Raw genomic sequence first — 17,444 nt, forward strand, 5'->3', positions numbered from 1 at the left:
GTTGTTTGCCTTCAAAGACTCAATCTCTTGATGGCAGACAGAGAAATCATCAATAGACTAATCAAAATGGCAAGCGGTCCTTTTTTTTGGTGTAGTGCTCGCTAAATTCAGGTATTACTAAGCACTTGATACAATAGAACTCGTTGAAACATCACAGCAGCCCCGTGCAGACGAACTCCTTCTTACTGCTGGGGAGACGGAGGCCCCTGGAGGTTGAGTCACTTGCCGGGGCTACAGGGCTGGTAAGGGGCATGTTCTCTCCATTTGAACTCAGGGAGTCGGGTTCAGGCCTCTCGTCTTCAAGGTCTCAAGGAAACTGAGCCCTAGATGAGGGACACATCCTTCGTCCTCCCCTCTCTCTTGCCTTAAAGGCCGCATTAACCTGTCAGCTTGTCCTATTGACTCTACTCCTAAAATAGATCTCAAATGTGTCTCCCTCTAGTCCAGGCCACCATCATCTCTGGCCTGAATTCCCCCAATTCCCTCTTAAGAGATCTCTCTGCTTCTGCTCTGACCACTCTCCTGCCAGTTCACGTTCCATACCCATGCCAAAGTCACCTTTCATTATCAGAGGTCGAAACATGTTTCCACCCCCGACCCCGCTAACTCCCATGTGAAACCATCTCCAAAAGCTTCCCGCTGCACCACACCCCTTCCCGTGGCCCACAGGACCCCAACCACTCACATCTTGTGCTCCTTTGCTCCCTTGCCCACCACCCACTGCACCTGAACTGGCCTCCAGTGTTTGCCACGCTTCTTCCCAGCACTTGACCTTCACATGCCTTCTTCCATCTCCTGGGTCTTGCTGGCTTCTTTTCATCCCGAAGATCTCTGGTTTAAAGGTCCACCCCTTACAGTCTATCTTCCTTACCTCCTTATACAGTTAGATTCTCCTCTGTCTCCTTCATAATGTCACAACTTGAAAATGCACAAACACGGGATCCCTGGGTGGCGCAGCGGTTTGGCGCCTGCCTATGGCCCAGGGCGCGATCCTGGAGACCCGGGATCGAATCCCACGTCAGGCTCCCGGTGCATGGAGCCTGCTTCTCCCTCTGCCTGTGTCTCTGCCTCTCTCTCTCTCTCTCACACTGTGTGCCTATCATAAATAAATAAAAATTTAAAAAAAAAAAAAAAGAAAATGCACAAACACACACACACACACACACACATTTACATATATTTTTTTTTGTTATCTATCTTACCCACTGGACTGTAAGGCTCACAAGATCATAGATAAGTCTACTAAAGTCACTGATGGGGCGCCTGAGCGGCTCAGTCCATTGAGTGTCTCCCTTCAGCTCAGGTCATGATCCTGAGGTCCTAAGATCAAGCCCCACATCAGGCTCCCTGTTCAGCAGAGAGTCTGCTTCTCCCTCTGCCCCTCCCATGCTTGTGCTCTTTCTAGTTTGTGTGCTCATTCTCTCTCTCTCTCTCTCTCTCAATCTCTCTAGTAAATAAATAAAATCTTTAAAGAAATAAATAAGGGGCACTGGGTGGCTCAGACAGTTAGGTGTCTGCCTTTCAGCTCAGGTCATGATCCCAGGGTCCTGGGATCGAGCCCCATGTTGGGCTCCTTGCTCAGCAGGGAGTCACTTCTCCCTCTCCCTCTGCTCCTCCCCCTGCTTGTGCTCTCTCTCTGCCTCACTATCTCTCTCTCAAATAAACAAAATACCCTTAATTTGGGGTACTTTATAAAGAAAGAAATAAAAATACAGTTACTGATACATTTCCAGGGCCTAATCCCATGACAGGAGGGCATACTTGAGCTGCTAAGCATGCATTTGCAGAATGTCTTTACTGATTTCCATCTCCCCAAGGCCCGTGGAGAGATGTACCTGGTTTTCTGATTCCACAACCCTCCTCTGGCGCCAACAGAGTGCACTTGATTGCAAATGTCAGCTCGAGTCTAATCAGTGGTATTCTGGTACCCGAGAAAAAAAATAATCCCTGATTTGTAGCACTTGCTGATTTCCATGGTGTGATCACTCCCACTGTAGCTAATTTCAAGCAACCAACGTGATGTCAGTGAAAGCAGAGCTGGAAAGAATGTGTGCAGGATTAGCTCTCGGGAGCCAACGAGCCTGGTTCTGCACAGCGCTGGGCTCCTCGGGTTTCGGGCCCATCTGACTCTCAGTAAGGGATTCAAGGACTTTGACCTCCGCACTCAAAGGGCTCAGTGTGAAGCCCCCCCCCCCCCTTGCCAGCAACACCTTTGGCCACGTGGCACGAATCTGGTGCCACAGCTGGTGGTTCAAGGTTTGGACGTCGGTGTCTATAATCCAGCTCCCCTGCCTCCCAGCTACTTGGCCTCAAACGGTTCACACAGCCTCCTAAGACGCACTTTCCTCCTATGTCAAGTGGAGATAATAATGGTACCTACGTGGTTGCCATGACGATGGAGTGAGTTTCTATGTGTCAAGGGCTTACTACAGAGTAGGGATTAAAAGCCTAAACTCCAGAGCCAGACAGCCTAGGTTCAAATCCTGGTTCTGCCTCTCATTAGCTGTGTGACCTTGTGTCTCAGGTTCTGAAGTTGTAAAATGGAATAATAATAGTACCTGCCTCATAGACTCGTGAAGATTGAGTTCGTAAATGTCTAGTAGAGTAAAAGCTACCGTTGTTGGGGACTACATGTCATAGTCCATATGCGAGTCCTCAGCGCAGTACCTGGCACACAGGAAGTGCTTGATAAAGAGGAGGAGCTTTCATTATTAATAACGCCTGATGTAGGGCCGTGTCCCCAGCCCAAGTCCTCAGCTGTGCCCCAGATCTAATACGGGTCACTCAGAGCTTCTGTCTTCGATCCAATGATGTGTCCACAAAAGCTGCTCTCATCTGTCACCCCTGGCTTCTCTTCCTGGGGCGGTCTCATTGCTTGGAAACTGCTGTTTGTCCAGACCTCGCGGGACACCCAGCTCCCTGTCTCACTTCACGCCTGCATAGGGCCCTGGAGCCCCAGGGCAGCAGATGAGCCTCGCTTGGGTGGTGAGCGACACGAGCACAGTCCTTCACCCAAGGTCCTCCCCATCTGGTCCAACCTGTCTGCTGTCACTAACTCATGCCTTCCTGGCCCTCTCAGGATGTAGGGTGCTTTCAAAGAGCTTAAGGAAGTAGGCAGCACAGGATGTGGAAAATGGGCAACATTTCAGACATAGGCACATTTCTCTAATATACATAATCGACTAGAAGATCAGCCACGGGTGGGGCATAATCCAAAGAACACAGACGTTGAAAGTTGACCTGAGTTCAAATCTTCGGCACCATTCCTACCCTCTCTGAACCACAGACTTTTTCTGTACTTTTTGGGGGTATATTAGATCTGTAAAACATCTAATAGGGCTGCTGCTCAGTTGTATTCAGAAGTACAGACAAACAAATCAAAATCACACTTACGTACCTGCCCTAGGTTATATGCTCAAAAAGGAGTAGCCATGATGGGAGCCTTTCTAGGCTACCCTAGACTCTCCTGCTTTCTCCGACTCTAAATAGTGGAAGGCCAAGTTGAGCTCGTGGCCTTACTCTATTCCACTCACACTTGTTAGAGTTTCCCGTGGATTTTTATCATCAGGTTTATATCCCCAGCCCTGACCCTTGCCCTCAACTCTGAATCTGTAGAGCCAATGGCACCACTTGAAAGTCTAGAGGGCGTCTCAAACGTATCACAGTCAAGACACAACTCAGGTGTCCCCCTCCTTGCCATGGGCCTTCCCTCCAGGCCTTCTCCATCTTGAGTAAATAACTGATGCCTCCATTCACCTAGTGGTTTAGGCTGAAATAGGCTTTTGACCTAGGGGTGAGATCCTTTGATTCTTTTGTCAGACACCCCCACACCCAAATTATTAGCAAACATTGTCAGCTCTACCTTTATTTTATTTTTTTTAGTAGTCCCGCAGCACAATTTTAATAAAGTTTTACTGATAACTGAACAATTTATTCAATATGGCAGAGATATGACAAGCGTGGTCGTAAAGTAGCTGGTCTTATAGGTCAGGAGCTATGATCCTGGACCCACTGCTCAATCCACTTCAGTATCTGACTGATGTTATCTTCTAGATCTCCTGGTTTATTGCTGGGCAACTGATGTACTATCTCTTCTTTGTAAGATGCTAATGCTTCCTCATAAAGAACTTGAAAAATTTCACACTGAATATTGTCTTTTGGTTTCTTCTCATTATAACCCCTTGTTTCGAGTCTTTTGTACGATACACTGTTATCTGCTTGCAGCACAAAAACTATATGGAACCAGCGTTCCGGGAAGAAATCACAACCATGATAATCAACAATAACCCCACCTTCACTCATTTGGTTTTCTAATTCATCAACTACTCTGCCTTCATCTAAATTGGGGCAATCATACTCTTCATTGAAGCCATAATTGCCTTTCTTGAGCTAAATCACCCACATTAATGTATTTCAGTCCTGATCTCGATGCATGTTCTTTGCCCTAGTGTGGTTTTTCCAACCCCCGGGGTACCGGTGAACAGGATGTTCAGAAGCAACATGGTCCTCGACGCACTGGCTCCCAGCTCTACCTTTAAAATATATCCTGAATCTGATCACTTCTTAGCCTCCCCACCGACCCCAACTTAGTCCAGGGACCATCACCTCTCTTGAGAGTGGTTCTTCTTGAAGGGATCACCTGAGGATGTAGATTCTGAGTCAGTGGGTCTGGGTGAAGCCTGAGGGTCCGCATTTCTAGCACATTCGCAGGTGATGTGGGAGCCACAGTGAGAAGCACTGATGCCTCTGACAAGCCACCCCGCTTCCACTCTTGCCTGCTTCCTCCTGGGCAGCCAGCAGCATAATATTAAAATGTGAAGCAGATAAAATCGATCCCCCTTACCCAACCCCTCCCCCAACTAATTTCTTCCCTTCCAACTTGGAGGGAAATCCCAACCCGCAAGTCTCAGCACAGTCTGGCTCCAGGCTCCCCTCTCCAACCTCCTGTCTGCTACCTCTCCCTTGCTCACAGCACTTTGGCCTCCTTTCTATTCCTCAAGCACAGCAAGCTGCCTCCAGTCTCAGGGGCCTTGCATTTTCTGGTCCTTCTGCTAGACTAATGCTGAGCTGGAGAGCCCGGTATGGTGCAAAGCTCTATGAAACCAGGTGAGATGGACTTATTCCTGAGATGGGGATGGGCCTCTGCCCCCCGAGAACTGATCCTACAGTTCCTGCAGCCTTTCTCCCCGGAAATGTGGCGCCTCCTCCCAATCCCTCTGTGTTCTGCATTTTGTCATTTGGTTGCTATTTAGAGAGAAACTTAGCTGGAAGCCGTGATGTGAGATAATCACAGCGCAGCAAGGCCGCTGACTCGCTGAGCCCCTACTCAGAACATTCTCAAGGCAAACCCTCTGTGCCCCCATCAGACTCCTGGCTTCTTGGAAACCAAGAGAGCAGCTGGACAATCTTCCTTCTCCAACCAGTGGCCCAGAGGAGTGCGAAGCTGCTGGGTGATCTTTGCACTCACCCCTAAGGTTCTGTCCTGTAGTGTCATCTGAGCGAGAGGCAAGAAGGTACAGTGGCTCTGCCCAGGGGGCTTGGGCCAGCCTGCTCGGGGTTGAGTCCCAGCTCTGCAGCTAGGACTGCATTACCACAGGCCAATTACAAGAGATCTCCAAGCCTGTGCTCCTTATCTGTAAAGTGGGCGTAACAGGGGCTCCCTCCCTCACCTGTTCATAACCGTGTTCATATGTCTTGTGAGCTTGGCACCCAATGAGCGCCCAGTAAGTGCCAGCTATTATCCTCAGGCTTCATTATCCCCCATGTCTTCCAATAATGCAGCAACCGGGGCGGCGGAGTCGATGGGAAGAGCGTGAGTTTTTGATGCCAGGCACGTCTGGCTGTGAAGCCCAGCCCTGCCGGTCTGCACGTCCCTGGGCGGGTGGCCGACCTCAGTCTGGTCATCTGCAGAATGAGGAGACCCACGGCAACATCCTGAGCGCGCATGGGGGCGTGAATCGAAAACATCTGGCACTTAGTGGGGGCCTCATAAATGTTCCTGTTCCCCCCTTGCCCCCCTTTACCTCCCCCTGCAGCTCGCCTCTGCATTCACAGTACTTCCCCCTTTTACTGTCACACTGAAGAAGTGAATACATGAGGTCAGCGCCAGCAGGTGCTCGAAGAATCCAGGCTGGTGCATTTCCCAGGTCACACCGCCATCCGTCACGAAACACTATCAAGAGCCAGGAAGTGGCTCAAAGAGACGCAGCAGGTCTCCTCGTGGCCCTGCCGTTCTTGTGCCAAGTGTCACAGGTCAGTAGGCCGAGGGCCCGAGAGGCTGGGGGAGGAGGAGCCCGAAGCAGAGCATGGAAACAGGATGATGGCCGAGAAGCTCCCCGTTGGGTGAGCTAGGGTTCCATGCCGGGCAGCCTCCCGCCCTCTCTCGAGCTTTGCAAGTAAAAACCAATGCTTTGTAGTCTCAGAAAAAGGTGGCAACGTTGTAAATACTCATCAGCAGGAAGCCAGTTAAAGAAATTATAGTCCATGCAAAGTATGAAATGCTTTGCCTCCATTAGAAGGGAAGAAGTGAATTTATAGGGGCTGCCGTGGAAAGCTGCCAAGTGAAAAGGCAAGGTGCAGAATGCTCGGTACGGGATGGTTCCACTCCAAGCTCTAGAGTGGGGTATGGACATATATGCATGTAAATGCATGAGCTGCGCACCAAACCGTTCACTGTGGTTACCTCCAGGCAGGGGGAAGGGCACTCAGGGCAAGCATGAAGGTGGAAGCCCTGCTCTTGCTTTATGCCACCTACACTTCCGTGCTACTGGTTGCTATACACATGCAGGACTTGGGGAGTTCAGGAAGAAAAAGGAAAAAAGAAAGGAGAGGAAAGCCGATCATTCTCTGTCCACAAATCCAAGCGCGTCCAGGGGAGGATGCTGAGCGTCTGTGGGAAGCCTTGGCCTCTCACTCGAGTCATGGCTGATTCAGAGCAACGTCCAGGCAACCACATCCCTCACTGCCGATCCTGGGCCTGCTTCTTCGGCGCCTCTTACAGAGGGGCTGGGGTTGGGGCTGCCTTGACCCAGGGCTCTACCCGAAACCCATCCTGTGGCTCAGCCGTGCCCGCTCAGGCCAGAGCAGCCCCAGGAGGAAGCTGGTCCCAAGGGTGCTGGTGCTAAGCCGAGATCCCTCTGTGCACTCCTGTCCAGAGCCCCCAGCTCTGGTATAGTCTCCAGGTGACGGCTCCTGTGAGCTATGATCATAGGGACACAAACTGTATTTTTCCCAGTAAGGTTGATTTAATTGGTTAATATCCTAGATTCATCTTTGTCAGGTCACGCTTTGCTCCAGGATGTTCTCTGGTCCTCGATGACAACACAGGACGTGGAACACAGCACGAACTCCTTACCCTGGCACTCAAGGTCCCCCAGGGTCTGGCCCAACGAGATACTCATCCTTCTAGGTCAGAAAGAAGGCATATCCTGTTACGCTTGGTGACTCATCTTGCCAGAAATGGTTTTCAGAAACAGATGCCACCTGTCAAAGCTGCCATCTGCCCTGTCTTTGCTCTGAAGTCTAAGGTGGATAAACCACCCGGCCTACCCACCTCACTTTTTCACTTGAATCATCCGCAGACTCTTAAATGAAGCAGGACGGGTAAGAATAATTCAAATGATGAAACAAGCTCCCACACAGCGAGCTTTTACCTTGCGCCACGAGGCGCTAAGCGCTTCACGTATATGACCGCGCTTCTTTCTCAGCAAAATTCCAAAGCAATATCATGTGCTCCTTTTACAGATGATGAAACTGAGGCCCAGCAAGCATCAGGTGAAAGGGGTTCTTGACCACTCAGCAGTACTGCCTCTCAGCTGTACTCTTCAGCGGGAGCTCACGGATACGTGGGCACCTCTGCAGTCACGGTGGCCTGCTGAGGTGTGCAGAGAAGGATATTCCACGGAGCACGGCCCGCGGACGTGCCACGCCACGTGTCCCACTGTGCAGTACACGTCCCGGCGTTCCCGCCCCTCTGTCCCACGGGGAAGTGCACCTGGGCCTCTCTCCCCCCGGCGGGGCCTGGCAGGTTGAAAATGCTTGAGTCAAGCTCTTACTTAATCTCTGTGCTCTTACAGGACCCTTGAGAGAAGACATCCTCCCTGATGAGCTGTGAAGAATGCCTTCCAGGGAAAAGCTCTTCAAGTGTGTCAAGAGGGTCTGTGTAGCACACCTAAGGGCTTTGCACGGCAACCCCGGTGGGATGGTTTTTTTCCTCCCAAGAGCTGTCTTGAACTAAGACTCAGATAATGGCACTCACATTCTTTCTTGGCCATCAGAACTGTGTGACCCTGGGCAAACAGCTCTCCCATTTCAGGCCAACTTTATTGAGAAACAGCTTACGTACAGAGAATAAAATGCGCCCACTTGAAGTGTTCAGTTCAATGAGTTTTTTAAATGTGACATTGTAACCACCACCCCACTCAGGATAGAGCCATTTCCATCACTAAAAGCTCCACCTTCTGCTTTTGGTCATTAGGGATTAAATGTGTCTTTTCCAGTATTTCACATGGATGGAATTATTCTCTACGGCGTCTTTCTGTTTGGCTTCTCTCGTCCTGCATGTTTCTGAGGTTGGTTCATGTTGGCACACGCACTGGTAGCTCGTTCCTTTTAATTGGTGGGTAGTGTTCTATTGTATGGCTGTAACACAATTTGCATATCCATCACTTGTTGGCTGTTTGGATTGTTTCTAGTTTGGAGCTATTATGAATAAAGCTGCTACGCTCATATGTAGAGAAGTCTTTTGTGTAACTCCGTATTTTCATTTCTCTTAGTTAAATACCAAGGCAGGGAAGCTCTGGGTCACATGTGTATCTACTTTCCTAGGGCTGTCGAATAAAGTACCACCAACTGGGTGGCTTAAAACAACAGAAATCTATTGTCTCACGGTGCTGTAGGTTGGAAATCCGAAATCCAGGTGTTGGCAAGGCCCTGCTCCCTAAGGACCCTCTGGAAGAGAGTCATTCTTGCCTCATCCAGTTTCTGGCAGCCTCAGCTCCAGTCCCTGGCTTGTGGCAGCAAAACTCCAGCCTCTGCCTGTTTTCACGGGGCCACCTTCCCTCTTTGTCTGTGCCTTCACCTCGCATGCTCTTCTGTGCGTTTGTGTCTACATTTCGCTTCCTATAGAAGGACCCTTGGGATTAGGGCCACCCTAATGACCTCATCTTAACTGGAGGATGTCTGAAAAGAGCCTGTTTCCAAATAAGGTCCCATTCACAGGTGCCAGGGGTTAGGACTTCAACATAGTTTTTTGTTGTTGTTTTTGTTTTTGTTTTGTTTTGTTTTTTAGGGGGTGGATACAATTCAACCCATAACACATGATGAATATCTGTTTAACTCGGCAAGAACTGCTAAACTATTTTGGAGAGTGGTGGCATCATTTCACATTCCTACCAGCAACAGAAGAAAGTTCCAGTTGCTTCACATTCTTGCCAGTATTCATCATGCTGTTGTGTTTTAGTGTTCCAATGGGTATGTAGAGGTAGCTCGTTATGGTTTTATTTTGCTTTTCCCTGGTTATCAGTGGTGTTGAGTGTCCTTTTAGGTGCTTATTTACCACTGAAACATCTTCTTTGGTCAAGTGTCTGTTCAAATCTTTTGTTCAGTTTTTAACTATTGTTTATCTTCTTATTATTGAGCTATAGATGTTCTTTTAAAAAATTATCATACAGTATATTATTAGTTTCAGAGTGGAGGTCAGTGAATCATCATTTGCATACAACACCCAGTGCTCATTGCATCACGTGCCTTCCTTAATACCCATCACCCAGTTACCCCATCCCCTGACCCACCTCCCATCCAAGCGACCCTCAGTTTCTTTCCTAGAGTTAACCCTCTCTAATGGTTTGTCTCCCAAACCATCTAATTTCGTCCTATTTTATTTTTCCTTCCCTTCCCCTGAGTTCATCTGTTTTGTTTCTTAGAGTTATTAAGTGTCCATTACAATCTCTTCTCCCCAGACCATAAAAACAGGAGTGATAGTCTCATTCTAAAAATTTTTAGACTGCTTTGTTTCAATCTCAGATTAAGTGGTGGAAGTAGAAGGAGCATTTAACCCACTGACCAGATGCAGATATGGAGGTGTATTATACCCTTGAACACAGCAATTTTACTCTAGAGAATTTATCCAGAGGAAACAGACTAGGATTCATGAGAAGATTATTCCTTTCTGGCACGGAAAAACAGGAATAAACCTAACTGCTCCAAAATAGGAGGCATCCATAGTCTATATGATAGAACACTATATGGCCACTGAAATAAAAAAAATTAACATGAGAAGATGCTTCTAATGTTGAATGAAGAAAAGGCCAGTTACAAAACATGGATAATATTATCCTTCAAGAGTGTTCACAAACACCGTAGGAAGATAGGTGGGTGATCATTCCTAGATGGTGGCAATTTGGGTAATTCTTACTTCCTTTTGACTTATCTGTACTCTCTGACTTCCCTACACTTCGTAATTGTACAAGTGTTGACTTGTGTTGCTGCCAGGGTGTGATAGTCAGAGGTCAAAGGTGTGACGTGGCCTTGTTACCCTAAAGGCCGACCGGAGCGGAGTGGAAAGAGCACGGCCTGGTGCTGTCTCAGGGGTCCCCATCAGCAGGCACTCTCCAGGACTGGTCCCGCCGAGCACATCTTTGCTCCACCGGCAGCGACAGTGAGACAGAGCTTGTTGCCCAGCCAGGCGAAGGGCCGTCCTCCCTGGGGACTGAGCTACCAGACTCATGACCCTGGGCCCCTTTCCCCCAGATTACAGGGCTGTCCTGAAACATGCCACAGTCGAGGCCTATCAGGCAAGACTGTGCAGATAAATGTTGAACAGCTGGCTGTCCAGGAAAAAGAAAACCAGCCCTGATTTGGAGTGTCTGCTTCTTTCTGTGGTATAAATACCCACACATGGCCCATTTCGAGCTACCGACGGGACATCTTTGACTGTGGCGTTGGGAAGAGATGTGCAGAACTAGCCATCATAGAGGACGTTTTAAATAGCATCCCCATCACCGTGAAACAGCGGATGTAAACAGCAAGTGCAAACAGGGGAGTAAAGTTATTAAGAAAGTGATGGAAGTGATGGGTTTTGAGTTATCACCTTCGTTTTTAATACAGTGCACTTCACTGTCAGGTTATATAATTTAATTTTTAATCACGACCGTCGTGAACACACAGCTCACAACATTCCTGAGACTTTAGCCACTGCTCAGGTGCGCAGGCACCGGCCAGCCCTCGCAGACACGCTCTGCCCCACACGCGCTCTGGAAGCTCGTAAACTGCCTCAGCCGCTCAGTGTCCTCATTTTTCTGTAAGATGAGACCAATACTGTAACTCGCGGCCGTGGGGTGGGGTGGGGTGGAGTGGGGGGATTAACGTGAAAGTCCTACACTGTGGCTGGCACACAATAGATGCTCCGTGACCATTCCTTCCCAGGCATTCTCTGAAGCAGGTGCGGGATGCAGAGCTCGCCCCAGCTCTGCCCCCCCCAGGACCCACCTCCTCTGTCCCCTTCTGCTCCCCCACTTCAGGAAAGGGTGTGTCGGGCGGCCTGACTCTGCATCCATTCCACCTTAGTCAGGGGTCAGGGCGCAGCCCCTAAGAGGGACTGGCCACAGGGACAGCAAGGTGTGGAGGGGGCATCTGGGGTTGAGAGCTGGAACATCTGGATGCAGGTGCTGGTGTTGCCACTTGCTTGTTGCAGACACGAGTTATCTAACTTTCCCGAGCCTCAGTTTTCTTGTCTGTGGAAGGGGCCGTGCTGCCTGCCTCACAGTCAGAATGACGATGGAGGATGGTTCCAGAGCTGCTGGCAGTGAGGGCGGAGACCAACCGCCCAGCAGAGGCTCATTTCGTATTGAAGTTAGGTTTCTGAGTTTCCAGGCTTGGTGGGGATCAAGGGGGCAGGGGCATTTCACCGAGCAGAGGGTATCTTTGGCCCTAGGTCTGACCTGAGGACTGTTCTGCACGCTTCCAGGGAGCCACCAACTGATGCACGGTGCCCGCATCTCCATGACTGCTGGGAGCCCAACGACAGAGCCCAACCGGAATCTGCAACAGTGGACAGACACACACGTGTGCAGGCATGTGTATGCTCAGCCCCAGCCCCAGCCCCATCAGGGCTGTGGTTTTTTCATGTGCTGGGGGGCAGTTTGCTGCGGGAACCGTATCGGGGCCGTCCAGACCACAGACCAGGGGGAGACAACTACAGCAGTTCAAGCCAGAGACCTGGAGGGAAAGCAGCACCTCCTACCCTGCCTCTGCTTTGTGCAGAAGAGGCTGGCAATGCCTGGCCCCCTGGCCCCTGCCTGCCATGGAACCTTTAGAAATTCTTGAGGCTCAGGCTTGAAGGGGTCAGTGTTCTCCTGCAATACTTGAGGAGACCTGGCTATAGAGTAAGTCACAGCTCAGCTCAAGTCCTGGCTTTGCCACGTTCAAGCTGTGTGATTTTGTGCAAGCTACTTGACCTTTCTGGGCCTCCTGTTCCATATCTGTAAACCGGGGAAATGGATAATACATACCTGATGGTGTTGTTGCTAGGATTCATGACTTTATATATAAAGCACCTAGCATAGTGCCCAGGTCTCTGAAAATTGCTGTATGATTCCTTCTATTTTTTAAAAAAGATTTATTTATTCATGATAGACAGAGAGAGAGAGAGAGAGAGAGAGAGGCAGAGGGAGGGAGAAGCAGGCTCCACGCCGGGAGCCCGATACGGGACTCGACCCCGGGGCTCCGGGATCGCGCCCTGGGCAAAAGGCAGGCTCCAAACTGCTGAGCCACCCAGGGATCCCCTGTATGATTCCTTCTAAATATTGGTCCTGTCACAGTTGCCCCTGGCCAGCACCCTGGCCCTAAAATACACTCCAGCATGACCTGACCCTTGTAAGCTCCCCAGGCCCTGCACCCTCCTGACCCTGAGCCCACCCTCCTTTCTGCCCTCTGCCCTCTGCCCTCTGGCCAGTCTGGGGGTACATGGCACATACCACCTGCTCAGATGGGGCCATACAGCCACATCGCTGCTTGCCACGGGTGACCGTCCAGCACTGCACAAAAGACAAAAAGCAGGAGGAAGCCAGCCTACTCGCCTCTTCTGCTCCATTTCGAACAGTTCTGATGCACTGATTAGAATATTTGTATTAAAAACAAAACAAAAAAGCAACCAGAGCTCCCACCCCACACCTCCATTTTTTTCTCAGCCAGCTTCACTCCACAGCCCCTCAAGGTCGGTAATAAAGACATTTGGAACGCAAACCACGTTCAGGCAAAGTCACACTCAGAGGTGCTGGGTGTGCACTTCCTGACGTTTGCTAGGGAGGCCATTAGCATTTCTGCTGATAGGGCCGAAGCCCCCGACCCTGGCCTCTCGCTCAACCCCACTTGCAAAGCTGGGGGATAATCTGCAAGGTGGGCATGGCTCCAGAGAAGAGCTCCGTGTCAGGCAGTGTCATCGATCCAGGGTGGCACCACTGCCTGTGCAGCCAGCTCCATTCTAAAGGATTTTGTGGCCCCAGCAGAAGCTGCTCCACCCTCTGCCTCGGCCAGGGTGCAGAGGTTTTGCATTTCTCCCTTGTCATTTGCCAGCTGGGTGACCTTGGGTGAGCCACATGACCTCTCTGGCCTTTGGTTTTCTCTGCTATAAAATACTAGTTACCTGTTCATCCAAAGAGTTGTGATGCTAACAAATGGGACATGCCTCTGAGTCACATAGCAGGTGCCTGGTGCAGAGTGAAGGCTCGATAAACGTCAGTCCCTTTTTTCTCCTGTCTCCTGCCTTACCCCACCTCCTGTCAATGTCCCTTATCCAACTCTACCTGTAACCAGGTACCAGACCAGGGATGGGGAGTGTCTGGCATTTGTATCCCCCCAAACCCCTATGAGGGCCCTGGCAGACATTACTAATCTATCCCTACTGTAGTAGGCAGGATTGTGGCCCCTCAACGATGTCCACGCAGTAACCTCTGAGCTCTGTGACTGCGGTAGGTGCCACGGCAAGAGGAAATCTGCAGATGTGACTATTATCAGGATCTCGAGATAGATGATACGGATGACCTGGGTGGGCCCAACATAATCACAAAGGTCCTCGTACGTGCGAGAGGGAGATAGGAGAGCTGCTATCGGGGAGATGCGGCGTGAGCAACACTCAACTGGCCAGTGAAGACGGAGGAAGGGGCCACAGGCCGAGAAATATGACCAGCGGCTAGAATCTGAAACGGGCAAGGAGACAGCCGGCCCCCACCCCACCCCACCAGGGCCTCCAGAAGGAACGCGGCCCTCCTGACACCTTGATCTTACCCCAGTGAGACCTACGTTGGACTTCTGACTTTCAGAATTGGAAGAGACTACATTTGCGTGTTACAAGCCACCAGATTTCTGTCATTGGTTATAGTAGGAACAGGAAACTGATCTACCCATCCTCATCCTTCCTTGGCCTGAGAGTTCTTCTTCTCAATATAGCGCTCCAGGAAAGTACCCCTGAGAAATAGCAGGTGTGACCCTCAGCCAACCCTCCCTCCCCCCACCCCCACACGCCCGCCCCAGGCACACACAATGCCACTAACTGGTTCATCCTGCAGTGCTCTGATTATAGTCCGCCCTGGCCTGATGGCACATCTGTCGGATTTGGGACCTTTTCAGGTCCTCCTTCTGGTACCTACTCTCCCCTTAGCTTAAAACCCAACCACTCCACCATCTCTGGACCTCTTCCTATAAGCTCAGAACCCCTTTAGGGCCCTAGAAAAAAAAGACTACTCCCTCCCAGGGCTTTATTCTCTAGTTCTAGTGAAAGTCTAGCCTCCACGGCTCCTGTGACCCATAACTGGGGGATCCTTTGAGCAAAGGAACCCACACGAATGGCTGGATCCTAAGGAATGTTAGACCACAGCCTGCCTCCCAGCTCCCACATCTCTCGGCGTCAGTACAAAAGCCTTAAGCACAAGGGGTTATATTAGATGCATAAATTCATATCCATTGGCCTGTGGCCACCATAGGAACAAAGGCTTCTTGGAGCAACACCCAGCTCGCACAGAGGAATGCTTCCTATAGAGGAACAAAGGGTCTCCAAGAGAGATGGGTATTTTTTCCACTTATGAATGCGGAGGAGCTATAGACGACGGCAAAGCTCCCAGGGGATGGGCACCGAAGGGGAGACAATAATAACTTACAGTTCAAAATGCCCTGACATCAGACACCTTTTCCCCCAGTGCTCATTTGTGGAGTTCACCCCTTGCAAATGTAACGCACATGCATTCTTCTGTTGGTGCATATACCAGCCCCTCCAGGTCCCAACCCAGCAGAAGACAGCCAGTGTACACGTGCATGTGTGCACACCACCCAACGTGCCGACCCATGGATACATGTGTGCACACACACAGCCCCAAGCATTGACGGGCTCATCCCTGCGATGAGAGAGCACGCACGAAGGCATCACAGCGCGTAAATACGGGGTGGCTGCATGTAGGCACATCGCTAAACACATAGTTTAACACGTAGTTAAACATCTATGTGTTTATGCAGAAGTGGTTCAATCCCAACTTTGCGGGAAGCCTGTGCCCAAATACGTCATAGCACTTAGACGCCTAGACCCATCCATGCTGGGGCCCTCACGCAACTGCAGGTGGGATCGGTACCTCAAAGCCATGGTGATTCCCACTCCACGCACAAACCCGAGGCCCACACCAGATGGACGGACATGCAGAATGCAACCTGGCACACAGTCTCCAAATGTCTTATGAAAACAAGTGAAAGCCAAGTAAATAGAAGCAAAGGCCTTTGATGTTTTTGTTTCTCCAACAGAACTGCCTCTTGATTCGAGGCGCTGACTGCTGCAGGCTGCCCACCCGCTCTCAGCAGGCAGCCGCCGCGAGCACAGAGCTGGTGCACACTGGTGGCATGGTAATCATCTCCCGGGGGCCTTGGGTGCCCGTATTAACAGGGGTGTGTGCTCGTGCACACACACACACACACACACACACACCCCTGACTGTTTGCAGCTGCCTTGCCTTTTCTTTTTAAATCTCTCATATAATGCACTTTGCAATCCAGCCCCCCTCCTGCTCGGCTGGGCTAAACTATTTTGGGAATTGGCGCAGATGCTGAGAGCAAAGATATTATTCCGAGATGCTCAACAGAGATCAAAGCTGCTTAATCAAAGCCGTCAACTCCGTGCACAGCGCCTTGGCGCATCCAGGGCCCAGGTGGAGAGGAAGCAGTCGGAGCGACCGGTTAGGAGTCAGGGAGAGCCCAGCAGCGCAGCTCCAGGTCTGACACCTGAGGTCATCTACGTCTCTAAGCTCCTCTCGCTTGCCATCTCCAGACAGAAGTCCGCTCCACACAGCCCCGGAAGGATGAGAGTCTCTCTGCTTAAAAGGCCCTCCAGGAAGGAAGATTTCCTAACCCTGTGCTGAGCAATTCTCACACGAGGAAAGGGCTCTGTGTCTCGGTGCAGGGCTGATGAAACAGTCCAGAACTTTCGAGGACCAGCCCTCTCCGGGGAGTGCTGCCGGGTGGGGCTGGATGACACTGGAAGGCGGTGGCGGGAATGGGAAAGCCACCACCAAGGGTGCAGCTCCTGTGGGAAAGTGGGCACAGGGGGGGCTCCAGGGGATTCCTCGGGGCCTTCTATTTGCCACGACACTGCTCTCTCTGAGAATACAGCACAAACAAAGCAAAGTCTCTGCCTCTAGGGAGCTCACATTTTAGATGGAAACCGGAGGGAGGGATGGGGGAGACAGGTCAGGCTGTAAGTAAATAGAACTTGTATTTTAGATTGTTTTAAGTGGTAGGAAGGAAACAAAGTGCTCTGAAAAACAGAGAGAGTAGCTGCATGCTGTGGGGATGGAAGGCTGTGTTCCTCTAGAGAGGGTGACGTGTGAGTCCGAACCTGAAGGGTGAGAAGGACCAGCCACCAGCCACGTGAGGAGCACAGGGAGCTGTGTCTCACACAGCAGGTGCACACACCGGCAGGGGGTGGGAGCCTGCTGCTGTGTCTGCTCGGGGAAGGCTTTGTGGGTCACGGGGAGGACTGTGCCCTTCTTCCAAGAGGCTGAAGTCCCTGATTGTTGTGAGGCACAGTTTAAAAGAGGACAAGAGGGGATCCCTGGGTGGCTCAGTGGTTTAGCACCTGCCTTTGGCCCAGGGCACGATCCTGGGGTCCCGGGATCGAGTCCCATGTCGGGCTCTCGGCATGGAGCCTGCTTCTCCCTCCTCCTGTGCCTCTGCCTCTCTTTCTCTCTCTATGTCTATCATGAATAAATAAATAAATCTTTAAAAAAAAATTAAAGAGGATAAGAGTCGAAGCAGACAGACCAGCTCAGAGGTCCCTGCAGTGCTCCAGACAGAAGATGACGGCCACCTGGACTAGCACAGCACCAGGAGAGGTAGATCCCGAAGGGTGGGTTGGAGAGTCACCTGTAGGTAGAAATGAGGGGCTTGCCGATGGGTTGAATGTTAGCAGG

General features: G+C 50.8%; 1 pseudogene; it reads right to left on the minus strand.

Annotated features, from left to right (window-relative positions):
* Positions 1-3,987: 3,987 nt before the first annotated feature.
* On the minus strand, positions 3,988-4,502 carry LOC112911576 (adenylate kinase isoenzyme 6-like; annotated as a pseudogene).
* Positions 4,503-17,444: the final 12,942 nt, after the last annotated feature.

The sequence above is a fragment of the Vulpes vulpes genome, chromosome 11 (genome assembly GCF_048418805.1).
Source record: "Vulpes vulpes isolate BD-2025 chromosome 11, VulVul3, whole genome shotgun sequence".
NCBI lineage: Eukaryota > Metazoa > Chordata > Mammalia > Carnivora > Canidae > Vulpes > Vulpes vulpes.